At 39.8% G+C, this 13,175-nt stretch overlaps 1 non-coding gene across 1 annotated transcript; it reads right to left on the minus strand.

The window, feature by feature from the left end:
- Positions 1-705: 705 nt before the first annotated feature.
- Positions 706-794, minus strand: trnay-gua (transfer RNA tyrosine (anticodon GUA)). Its single transcript is given in 2 exon segments — positions 706-741; positions 758-794. It is a non-coding gene; the product is annotated as a tRNA-Tyr (tRNA).
- Positions 795-13,175: the final 12,381 nt, after the last annotated feature.

Below are 13,175 nucleotides of genomic sequence, written 5' to 3' on the forward strand. Positions count from 1 at the left end.
CTTCACCACCCTCTGCAATACCTTGCGATCCTGGGCGGAGTAGTTCCCATACCAGGCAGTGATGCAACCAGTCAGGATGCTCAAATTATTAAAATAATAGTTATTAAAATATCAGATTGTGTTTCTGCAACATTTCGTGCACAATACGCCATTTTTATCTAATAATAAAACAACAGCCACAACAAGAGCTTTACACGCAGTCTGGGGTATTTTCCCCTTTTATATTTTTGCCACTTTATATCGAACCTGTTATACTCCCAGAAGTGCACAGTAGCTTGTACTTAATAAAAATATGCAATTCACCGCTGGCATAAACAGATGTGTGCTGTGTCTGCCTTTGTAAGCATTTGTTTAAAAAATAAGTTCACAATACGATAAAAACACAGAAAGCACAAACTTAATAATACAACGATACAAAATCAATACCAAATCATAAAGCCAATTAAGTAGCTATCCTTTGAAAACAGAGAACACCTTTATATCTACAAAAAACTTGACATTTGTATGTATTTTTGAATTACAAAGCAGACAGTGTAGTCCCTTAATTCAAAGATCAGATCTTGGCCAAAACAAGACAATCAGACGTGAGGTGAACTCAGAACAGGAGCCTCTGCTTCGTCGTTTATTGAGCTTTTGATCAACGTCTGAATGAAACAGATCCGTTATTTTAACGCTTTGATTAAACAAAGTACACAAGAAGTACCTTCCCTCAAGCCGGAATTGAACCAGCAACCTAAAGATTCCTAGCTATTACCCACTACAGTCCTCTGCTCTACCAACTGAGCTATCGAAGGGCTGTCAGTAGATGCTCTTTGGCCCATACTGCCCAATGTAGTGAAATGTTCCGGGTGATTTAAATCCCAGATTGACATCGTTTCCAACTCGTTTCCTTTTTTTTAACTTGAATTTAAGCTGCGAACCAGGATTCTCTGTATAAACTTTCGGGGATATTAAAAAATGTTTGATGGGGCATCAATTATTCGGAAATGGACTCCTTTTTTTTCTTGGGGGATCATATTAAACTTTTCATTTGGATCTAGAAGAGGATCACCATGAGGAACAAAACTAAGTTTCATTCTGTGTTTATTAGAAGCATTATCACAGCTAATGCATGTAAAGCCTTTAGTATGCGACAGTGAGGGTTCAGTTATGCCAGGGAGTGGGAGAAAAGAGAACTGAAATTGAGTAAATTCATATTTAAATAGATTGCAAATCTTCAAAGTGTTCTGTCACTGCAAAATTACTACAGGGGTCTACCAGCTGCCGGACCTGCTTGTTTTGGGACTATTTCCAATAAGTATCCCATTAGTAGTTGTGTGTCCTTACTGGTATCTTTTAAACATTCGATTATATACAAACGGGACAGAGACAAAGTAATAATCCCATTTTAAGGTGTCCTGCATTTTAATTTACTGAACAGATAAATTGAAATGCTCTGATTCAGAGCCCCTGCAGTTCGTGCTAATTAGAACCACAACAATGCTCCTTAGTCCTGAGCACCGCACTGAGCACACGTTCAGCTGGGCTCTGACTTTGTTCAGCACGACTTCTTGTTGCAGTTGAGCTCAGAGCTGGAGATGATCTCCATATTCTACCGCAATAACTAGTCTGAAACTTAGTAAACGGTACACAGTTTTTAACTGAAGTCAGGTTGTTGTTAAAAAATTAAACCAGCACCCTGTCACCGAAACGTACCCCGGTCTTCCGCGCGACAAGCGGGGGTACTCAACACTGTACTAACAAGGAGCGCTTGTTCGCAGTTGAGCATGAGCTCTGATTACTGTCAGCAGACATTTCTTCATTTCCAATGACGTTTTCTTCTGCTCTCAGCTTTTTACCGGTCATAAATGCTTAAGAAGTAATTCATTTGAGTTTGAAGTCTGTCTCTGTTACCTTCGGTCCTGATAAAGAAAAGCCGTGCGTGGGAGACTCCCTCTCTGAAGAAGTTTGCCGTCACCCTGCAAGAGAAGAGAGCCATCATTCACCGAAACAACCACTAAGACAATTAACATTAAACACGTGAAATGCGAGATGTTGTGGAAATGTTTTCTACTTAGAGAATCTGTCATTTCTACTCTAATGAGAGAGGCTCTTTGTCGGAAGTAAGATTTGAACAAACGTATCCAGGGGAAACTGCGACCTCAACGCAAGCCCTTAGACCACCAGCCATCCTGTCTGTGGCTCGTAGACTGAATTATGTTTTATTTATTTCTACTTGTTGATGGGGAAAAAAGTGAAATCATGTAATTTGGGAAATGTCTTTTTTCATGGGGAAAACTAGCCTGAGCAAATGTAAAGTTAAGAGCAGCGCTCAATAAAAACCATCAGAAGCCGAAAGCGCTACTTATGTGGATCAGTATATTCTGATGCCGGTGGTTCTGCTGAAGAAATAAGAAAAGCTGAACTCAAAGACATTGTATTGCATATTTCTAATTGGTTTATTTTATTTTAGTTGATTTCACAAAGCCCCCATTTAATAAAATACATTAGAAACCGCAAGGAAAACAGTATGTTTTAATAAGTCTTCTCCTGGTTTTACATTATTATAGTCTTTCACATTTGAATGCATACCTTACCATAAATCTTACCTAGATTACAGGCAATGCAAACAGTTCTTAATGCACGAAGTCTATTTATAGTTGACTTTCTGCTAATCACATCTAAAAGTTCATGAATCTTCCTGCCCATCATGTGTCTGCTAAGCAGTTTCTCCGTTTTCCTTCTCCTGTCATTGTCAGCGAGCACATCAAGATGGGAAAAATGTAACAGGGAAAAAGAGTAGCTGGTAGGAATGGGATTTGAACCAAAACCTCGATCTGGAGACAAGAATACCCATGAGAGCTAGAAAAAACACAAGTCCTTGATCAGGGTGCATTAGAACACTCAACCATCCTGACAAGGAACTGGTAGGAGTGGGATTTGAACCCACACCTCGATCTGGAGACAAGAATACCCATGAGAGCTAGAAAAACACGAGTATTTGATCATGGTGCTTTGGTGGTGGTGGAGGAGGGGAGTCCCCATTACCTGTAAAGCGCTTTGAATGGTGCTTTAGAACACTCAACCATCCTGACAAGTGATGGATGAATGGAGGTGTATTGAATACACCAGTAGTTCACTAACCTGAGTTGCTTTGCTGGAGAAGTGCCATGTTACCTGTTGTAAACGTCAAACGTACAAACGTGTTGTACTTTCCAACCTTTGAGTAACATTTTCCAAAGCTAGGGCGCACTTGTCTTCACAATCTGGATTATCTCAAAAGCAATGATGTCTGTGTAAAACAGATTTTATTTTCGGGAACCGACGTTGTATTGCATATTTCTAATTGATTTGTTTTCATGATTGTAATGTATAGTGGAGCATAAAAAACATCTGCAAAAATCTCTATTACGCTTCTTTAATAATGATATTTCAAATAGTAGCGAGAGCGAGGATCAAACCCCCCTCCTGGCGATAGTTGCCTCACGCTCTGAGCACCCAAGTCCTGCTCATTCCCGCTGTGGGTCGCGGATGGTGTGTTTTGGTATTTACTCGAAATTACGGAGGATACATGGGACTGCATTTACATGATAACATACCGTGATCTCTAGTACCTAATGAGCTTTGATAATTCAGCTTGCTTATCGCTTTGGGCTCAATTCAAAAGTTGCAGTGAAAGCAGGAGCTGAGCAGGATTCTGTTTAAATGGAGCCAGATCTGCTCACGAGCGGGGAAACACTTCAGCGTTTACTAATTTAAGACCACAATCCGCTAAAACACCCCTGTTTCTTAGACTAAAAGAAGCTAAAAGCATTTTTGAACATGGGTTATATTGTAAATACTGTTATTAAAAAGCCTATTCGCATACTGTCGGTTATTTAGACGGTGCAAAACAGGCTGCCCTTATAAAACTTTCTGTGCCCGTTTTGACCAAGGAGAAAGTATTTCTGATGGAGCGCTTTGCGAAAAGATTTAATAAGCCAATGATTCAGCATGAAGAAGTAAAAGTTTCAAAGGGAAAAGCAGCTTGCTAACACAGCCTATATTAAATGTACTTGCCGGCACCCTATCACGTGCATTGGCTAAGAAGTGATCTCGGCAATGTTCCCAAAGTAAAGCTGAAAGTGCCAAAGAGCATTTCTGTTGAGAAAACAAACAACAAATCTGCCTTGATGTTCAGCTTAGAGAGCCTGTCTTTTAGAAGTTCTATCTCTAAACACCTTGCGCAGCCTCCCGACAGACTAACAAATATTTTTTTTTGAGAAATGGGCTCACACACCGACAATGTGTATGTGAAAAACAATTTAACAGAAAAAAGTTTGTAAATGAGATTTTGTAAAAATTCAATAAATCGTCTATAAACAGTAAGAAATTATTTAGAAAGTAAGATATTGTTTTATTTAATAAACTTTAAGACAATGAAGAGAGTTTACAGGTCATATCCTTCGCTTTTTTCTTTCAACTTAAGCGTTCAGGATCCAAGCCCATGTGCGGATGGTTGTATTTCTTAAAATAACTTTTAATCATCAAAAGTCGTTGTGTAGTCCTTCAGTTCTTTCTCGAGTTGTACCGTGGATATTTTATACGATCAATACTTTTCATGATCATTTGCATTTTCCTTTTCAAACAGAAAAAGTTCAAAGTGTCCTTATAGCTGTGCTCCACATCTACACGAGAGCGCTTGTAAGAGTACAGGACACGCAATGAGGAGTTTGTGCAGCTTTCAGCTTAGTGAGGAGTCCAGAGGGAGGACTCGCTCGCTGAATGATCTCTCAAGAGGTGTTTTCTGCAAAAGCCATGACAAGTGTGAAGAACAGAACTAAATGTTTTGAAGTTACATTTAAAACAGGAGAGAACACTGTAGCACTTCGAGTGTGTCTAAATTTAATTGTGTAAACCTGGCTGTCTATAAACACAGACGAAGAGTTCTCACTCAACAGAAGATTGCGATGTGAGCACAGTAATATAAAGCACTTGGCAATGCCAGGGATTGAACCCAGGACCTCATACCTCAGTGGGCAAAAGCATGCACTCTACCACTGAGCTACATCCCCAATGGGTAAGGTTATGGAACAGACTTAGAGATGTGCAGATGCTCACTGACCACAATCCACCACTCATGAAGAATGCCTGCAGTTTCCCACTTTCGCGTTTCCTCTAATACAGAGTAAAGTCATGGGAATGAAGAAATAAGGAAGGAAAAATAATCACATCTAAGCTTCCAGAGACCGGGTTAAAATGAATCAGTTATTTTTATATCCAGTCACACGGGCGACGGCCCAGTGGGCAAAAGACGTAGGATATACGTCTATTAAATGCATACCTTAGATGTCTAAATGTGGTCCGCAATTCGTCTAGAATGAAATTCTAATATACGTCTATTGTTATACGTCAATTATACATCTATGATTAGATGTTCATTATACATAAATGGTTGGAGTTCTATTATACGGATAAATTTAGAGGACTATTAGACATATATGGTTGGAGTTCCGGATAACTTTAGAGGACTATTATAGGTATATGGGTAGAGGCCTATTATACATCAAAGATTTTAAAATGTACAACTTCTATATTTCCAAGAAAAAAAATGTTACAATGAAAGTTAAGACGATTTTTGTCCACCATTTGCAAACCCTGTCTAATTGTCCTAACAGTTAGAACCAGAAACCTATTATTTTCAGTGTCCAGATCTCCTGGCCCCCTGCCTTGCATATGCATTCTTCAAGTTATGCATTGCGTGCTCCTTTATTTCTTTTTCTGTCAATGTAGGGTGGGACTTCAGTACCGCAGCTAGGAGAAAATTATATAATATTACTACCCAAATAAATGATGATTAATATCTTCTTTAGTATAATCTCAAAAATTAACTGATTACTAAGCTCAAAGCTGAAATAAACGTATAAAATTTGGCTTGCAACATAGCAGTTGAGCAGTAAAGTCTATCCTAATTAAAGAGTACCCAAAGTTTGAAAGTACAACATAGAATAAGAATAATTTGAGAAACGGCAAAACGATTTTGTGTCATCTTCCCCATTCACACTATTTTTATGTGCCATTTTTTGCTTATTCACGTACTATTTTAATCAAAATAATATTAAGAAAGATCTGTATGTATTCAAATAGTATTATTATTATTTATACTTACTCGTCAAAAGAGGATTGCTGAGATATTTGCGGATAAATACTTCAATCTTCTACGTTTGAAAAACGTGTCCAAAATGGTGACCAACGAATACTAGCAATGCATTGTGGTATATAACCGGAAAATATGCTGGGTTAGATATTTTCTCAACATATGCATTTATTAATGTTGTCGATATTATGGTTGAAATTTAACATTGATAATACATCGCGGCTATGTGCCCCCTGCTATGTGCTGATGTGCAATTTTAACGCATGCAGTTAGTAAGGATCGGTCACTGTTGTATGGTATTATATATAATGACATTATGGAATAGGATGGGGACAGGCCTGGCATCACGGGGGGAGGGGGGAATGTCGCCCCTTCAGTTTTGGGCAAAAGGATTTACCTAACTTAATTTGCGCCCTAAAAAAATAGTTGTACTTTGTCAATGGTCAGACAACACTAACTGACACTAACAGTCACTCGGACTGTTTGATGGGCAGGAGGGCTATCCGTCCAGGAACGGCACATATCAGTGTCGTTATTGAGTGTCAACATTACGATCCTGTTTGCTCAGGTGGACCGATTCCTTGCAGTAGTTTATCATTATACTTAAAATCGTTATATAACTAGGACTAGTTATAGCAGTCTGTGCTTTCTGTTGGTTTTACAACTATTTTTTCTTAACGATTCAGAACCTCCATCGATGTAGCTGCAAAAATGAACGCTTGTGGTACTTTTCACTCCAGGCAATACAAACCACGAGAGTGACAAAAAATGTGAAACTGAACTTCTTCGCAAATACCAGATTGCTAGTCGTTATCTTCTATCATGAAGCCCTGATCAATGGCATAGCTGCGAGATTTCATTTGAGTAGTTGCACCGTACCCCAGTGGGCAGTGATTCGTCGAATATACGTATATTCACGGTGAAAATACGGCTATACGTATATATACGTCGCTGCGACGTATAATCAACGTCAAATTGCAACCGTAAAATCGACGACATTAATAAACGCATATATAACGTCAAAAACACATCTAACACAGTGCCTAAGGCTTTTTACTGTATATATCGTGTGTGCCGCAACTAGGAGTATACAGCACTCTGCACAGTGTACGAAGTAAATTATTTTCGCAGTAATTAATTTATTTACACGTGTATAATAAATATAGTAATAAATATAATAAATAAATTATTACTGCGAAAATAATTTACTTCGTACACTGTGCAGAGTGCCGTATACATAAGTTTGTAGGTGAGAGAGAGGATTGTGATAATTTGCAGGTGCTTCTTAGAAGTGCGTTGGTGGTACAGGCGCCGTCCAAATAATTGAGACGGGTTTGAATCCAGGACAGTGCATCCCCAGAACTTTTCAAGATAATCTGTCGTCCGGTAACATCTTTTGAAACTAGCATTCGAGGTAGGAAGCGTGTTCTTAAACACCAAAACACTCAATAAGGAAGAAGCAGATCTCTGTACACAAGACGGCAGTGCGATATTAGAATTCCTGTGTTCTTGACGGATTCAGACTTCTTCCCAGAGGTCCTTGCTCGCCAAATAACTTTGCAGTTGAGGAAGAGCAACACGGAAAACACACAACTCAACAAGCGAGCGCGTTGGTTGCTCTTGCTCTTTATGCAAGGAGCTGTTTTTTTTTCCTCGCAAAAGTCATTATTAAGCAGAAACAGCAGCACAACTAGTCACATTTGTGATAATTCTCTGCTTCAGCAAGGTCAATAAAAGACTCTGAAAGTAGTAAAGCAAAACTGAATTCAAAATCATATTAGGATTTCCGAGCGATAACTGCATACAGGCATTCCAATAAGAACGTTGAAATCTTTGAATATAATCTCTTTATATATTGCGCTGCTTTTTACCTATTGGATTTCAAAAACTATTGGATTGAAGGAATGCTAACTGCACGGTTAAAACGTACAGATGCAGCCATTCAAAACAAGCTGGCGATACCGCATTATTTTGCTGTGCGCTTTACGCAGTCTACCGTGAGTTACCGTAAATTCTCGTATAGTACCGCAATTAAAATAATAGTATCCGGAATTTCCGCAAGGTGGAGCTAATAAAGCTCAACCTCTCATGTTTGAGCTGTCGCCATCAAAGTCTTTAACGAAGATATTACTAATAGTATTAATAATGAATGACCTTGGACAAGCTGTAAACTCAAAGTATTGCCCTGGTCCACATTCTTTTTTTCATTGACCGTCTTTGTAAAAGTAACACCACAGCATTTCGCAATCACGCATTTGTTTCCAATCATGCAAAGTACAGTAATTTTTGAGAATCGATTCACCATGCCTTTCACATGCTCATAAAAGAGATTGATTTAGGAACATAAACATATTACCGTATGCAAACTGTACTGTATACAGTATGTATATGTATATTTAATGTCTATATTTAATTGTAGATGAATATAATTATATCGTTATTAATTTCTTTAGATACGCGATTCCATATTATATTCCCTTTTAATCAAATTCTAAAAGTATGCTTGTTGACTCCGGTATCACGTTAGTTAAAGACTTCGATGCTTAAAATGTTTAGGGAGAAATGGAATACTGCTGTGTATGTTTTCTTTAAAGTACCGAGACCAGCCATATACTGTATGTTTATGTTCCAAAATTAATATCGTTTATGGCCTTCACACGCGTTACAGTATGCTCCTATTCTTTTAATGCTCAGCTACTAAGATTTCCCTTCAGTGGTAAAATTCCATATAAATATTCAATACTAAAACGGGCACAGTAAAGACATTTAAATCTTTCTACGACCGACCAATGCACCACGAGTGCCCCCGTCGGTCAACCAATCGCGTACCGCGGTATTTTGCGTCATCGCGCGTCACGATGCACAAGGCCGTAGCCAATTACCTCCGGTACGTGTCTGTGCCGTGCACTTTGAATGCCTGCATCTGTACATCCTTAAATTGAGCTCCATAAATATTGGCAGTGAGTGGCCTGGTGTCTATGAATAGATACCACTATGATTTGCACCCAGGATCAGTTGTTTTTGAGTCAGGCGCATTAACCAGCTAAGCCATGGTACCTACTCTGTGAATCGTTATCCACAACTTCAAGCACCTATGAGAAACAGGTAACTTTGCAATATTACTCCTACTGGCTCAAAAGGTTAACCTTTTCAAAGATGAAGATCAGGAGAGGATTTCTTTGTCAATTCAATCAAACGTTTCAGAAATGCTAAAAGATTGGTGTGTTTCATACACAGCACAGGCTCTCGTTTGCTTACAAATAGAATTAATTTCTTACTCCAATCTACTCAACTACAATTTTTGCTATTCATTTTGTTTAATTGCTTCCTACTGTATACTGTGCTGATTCCTGCACTGTTCAATTTCCCAGTTGATTTAATTTCTTATTGTAAGACAGGGAGGCTGTTCAAAACGCTACTGTACCTCACACTTTCTTTCCAAAGGCGCAGAGGGAGATACTACTGCAGGTAACACCCCATGTGAAACATCATGAGCATCTGTAAAACCTCTCTACCTGCCCGCTCCCCACACCGACGTGTGTGAGGAGGGTTTTAAAGAGACATTTTGAAGTGTAGAAACATTTTATAGTTCCTTTTTTCTGTGCAGTTTGTTCCCCTTCAACTCCGCCCAACAACAGAGGTAGTTTTTAATACAAGAGTAAAGGGACACTGCACATCTGCAGAAGATCACATCCAAGTTGATGATGAGTTTGATGATAATGAGTTTATGTTCACATCCGAGACCCCTATGTTCACATAGTCCCCACCTGCTTCAAGACAACCACCATCATCCCAATACCAAAGAAAACCACAGTGACATGTCTTAATGACTACCGACCAGTGGCACTAACACCTGTCATCATGAAGTGCTTCGAGAGGCTGGTCATGAAGCACATTAAGGACACCATCCCAAACACAGTGGACCCGTACCAGTTTTCCTTCCGGTCCAACAGATCCACAGATGACGCAATCTCCATTGCCACACACACGGCCCTATCCCATCTGGACAAAAAGAACACATACACAAGACTACTATTCATCGACTTCAGCTCAGCGTTTAACACTATCATCCCAGAGAAACTTGTCAAGAAACTCAGTGCACTGGGTCTCAACACCACCCTCTGCAACTGGATTCGGGACTTTCTGACATGCAGACCTCAGGCTGTCAGGCTTGGAAACCACACCTCCGGCAAACTAATTCTGAACACTGGGGTCCCCCAGGGGTGTGTGCTTAGTCCATTGCTCTACTCCCTCTATACCCACGATTGTAAGGCCAAACAACACCAACTCCATCATCAAGTTTGCCGATGACACCACAGTTGTAGGTCTGATCACAGACAATGATGAGAGGGCCTACAGGGAGGAGGTCAATCTCCTTACAATTTGGTGTGAAGACAACAACCTCACCCTCAACGTCAGCAAAACCAAGGAGCTGATCATTGATTTCAGGAAACTGCAAAATGGACATGCTCCTATCCACATCAATGGGACTGAAGTGGAAAGGGTCAGTAACTTTAAATTCCTTGGCGTCCATATCACCGAGGACCTCACATGGTCTCTTAATGCCACCTTGCTGATCAAGAAAACACAACGCCTCTACTTCCTAAGACGGTTGAAGAAGGCTAAGATATGTCCCAAGATCCTCACTAACTTTTACAGATGCACTACAGAAAACACACTGACAGGTTGCATCACAGTGTGGTATGGCAACTGCAGTATTGCTGACCACAAAGCCCTACAGCAGGAGGTGAAAACTGCCCAGTCCATCATTGGGGTTGCCCTCCCATCTATACAGGACATTTATGACAGTTTAGTTACAGGAACATCAGAGATTGGAAGGTAGGTAGTTTCATATCACTTTTTATTCAAGTTTCAAGCAACCCTGAATACCTTTTCAAGAAAAATGTCAGAATCCCAGCCAAATCCAGTACGATTGCTGCACTGATCTACAGTATACAATTAGAATACTGTTTGTGCATTATAGAAGATACACAGCCCAGAGCATTTCTAAAACAGGAATTACACTTTTCGGAATGTGCCCTCCTTTACAAATAAAATAAAAGGTCTGAAGCCTGCTCCAAAGAAGAACTATATTCAGAGCTGCCAAAGAAGTCGAGATTTCACTAAGTGACAGGAAGCATCTCAGAAAACAAAGGTACACTCGTTTCCACGTGTCGGGTAAGCAGAGCTGAAGCCACCCGGCGTTCTCCGAGCAAGTAATGTGAGGAAGGAAGGCAGTGGCGAAGGTAGAGTCGTCGAGCGGTCTAGGGCGCTGGATTTATGCATCAGACCTGGGTTCGAGCCAAAGCAGTGAGGCACGAACTAGGGTGGGAGTGGCGAGGGCACAAGCCCTAGAACCTGAATCTGTTACAATTACAAAATGACAGACAATGAAATATGGGTTATTTCGAAGTCGCAAATATGAGATATAAAGTCGGAATTCTAAGAAAAACGAGTTGGAAACATGATGTCGAGCTGGGATTTAAATCACCCGGAACATTTCACTACATTGGGCAGTATGTGCCAGAGAGCAGCTCTTAGCATCACTTTGGTAGCTCAGTTGGTAAAGTGGTGGATTGGAGTGGGAACAGTGGGGAATCCTTAGGTCGCTGGTTCGACTCTGGTTTGAAGGTGCTTTTTGTGTACTTCAATCAAAGAGTTTAAATAATAATAATAAATAAATAAATAAATAAGGGTGATAGACCTCTGGGTTATTTGCGAAACTGCTTTATTCCCCATTCTTTCTACACTCGTTGATAAGTAAACGAGAAATCCTGTAAGAGAAAATAAAGTCTTTTAGTTAATCGCGGAAACTAGCACCAGCAAATGTTGTGTTAAAAAGAAATGATTTAAAATGATTCGTGATCTAATTTACCAGAACAAATGCTTTTTTTCTATTGGCATTGTAATGTCTTCTGAATGTGTGCGTAGATACTGTTACTGGTCTCAGCATACGACTATAAAACGTCTTCTTTCTATTATTCTTTATTTATTTGTGAAAAGACGATAAAGTTCTTAACAAATTCCATATATTATATTTTCGCAATCCGTTTAGGCTTTAACAGACAATTGTGCGCTTTCACAGAAAGAGTAACAAGAAGAGACGTTTCCATGTTACTTGCAGACCTTGATAAAGGTGAATGAAAAAGGGATGGGGTTCGGACCCGCGATCGTCGGTTTACGAGACCGACGCTTTGCCACTTGGACACCGTTCCTTCAGAGGGAAGGTGCTAGCCGACTATACTATGTTGAATCAACGCTAGTAATATTGCCTATTTTGCACACACCTAACTATATATTTATTTTGTATTACTCTACGTATTTTAATTTTTCGTCTATTCTGGTTTTGCTTGTCTTGGGTTGGACTGCTATAACACCTCAATTTCCCGTCCATATCAATACAGTTTTATCTATTTCGAGAGCTTTACTGCATTTTTTTTTGATTGATCAACATTTTCCATGGGAGATGTGAAGCCATCGAGCCTGTACTGCGCTTCACATTGAATACGTTGAACATGAGACGTGCTAGATAATTTCTCAACCTTTCGCTTAGTGTCCGGGCTGCTATGCGTGTTAAGGAGGCGAATTAAAAATGAAACATGTAATCGACTTAAAGTCTTCACAAAGGCGTGCGTCAGCTAGCTCTCCATTATTGTCAGTTTAGTGGATTTTTTAAACGCAAATACAAACTGCAAAGTTTCGGACACATGAGGAGAAATCCGTGTGCTGTTTGACTCATAAATATCGTTACAAATTACAAATTTGTAGTGTAAATCCGCTGGTTATGTCTGACCACCTGAGCACTATTTTTTCATGTTCTTCCCTTGTAATTTCCTTGCTCTTTTACTGTCCCTTTCTCCCACGCGGAGACGGAAATCATTCCGAAACCGTTTCACCCTGTTTGTGCAACGCCCATGTGTGAAGGGAAAGTAAATTATGTAGCGCAATCAGTCAGTGTGCGGTACTTATACAGCAGTACACGGCAGAGTTATGCCGAGGTTGTGAGTTCGAGCCTCACCTGGAGCAGTGTCTTTAGCTACTGAAATCAAGTGACGAGTTT

The sequence above is a fragment of the Atractosteus spatula genome, chromosome 10, assembly GCF_055471065.1.
Source record: "Atractosteus spatula isolate fAtrSpa1 chromosome 10, fAtrSpa1.hap1, whole genome shotgun sequence".
Lineage (NCBI taxonomy): Eukaryota > Metazoa > Chordata > Actinopteri > Semionotiformes > Lepisosteidae > Atractosteus > Atractosteus spatula.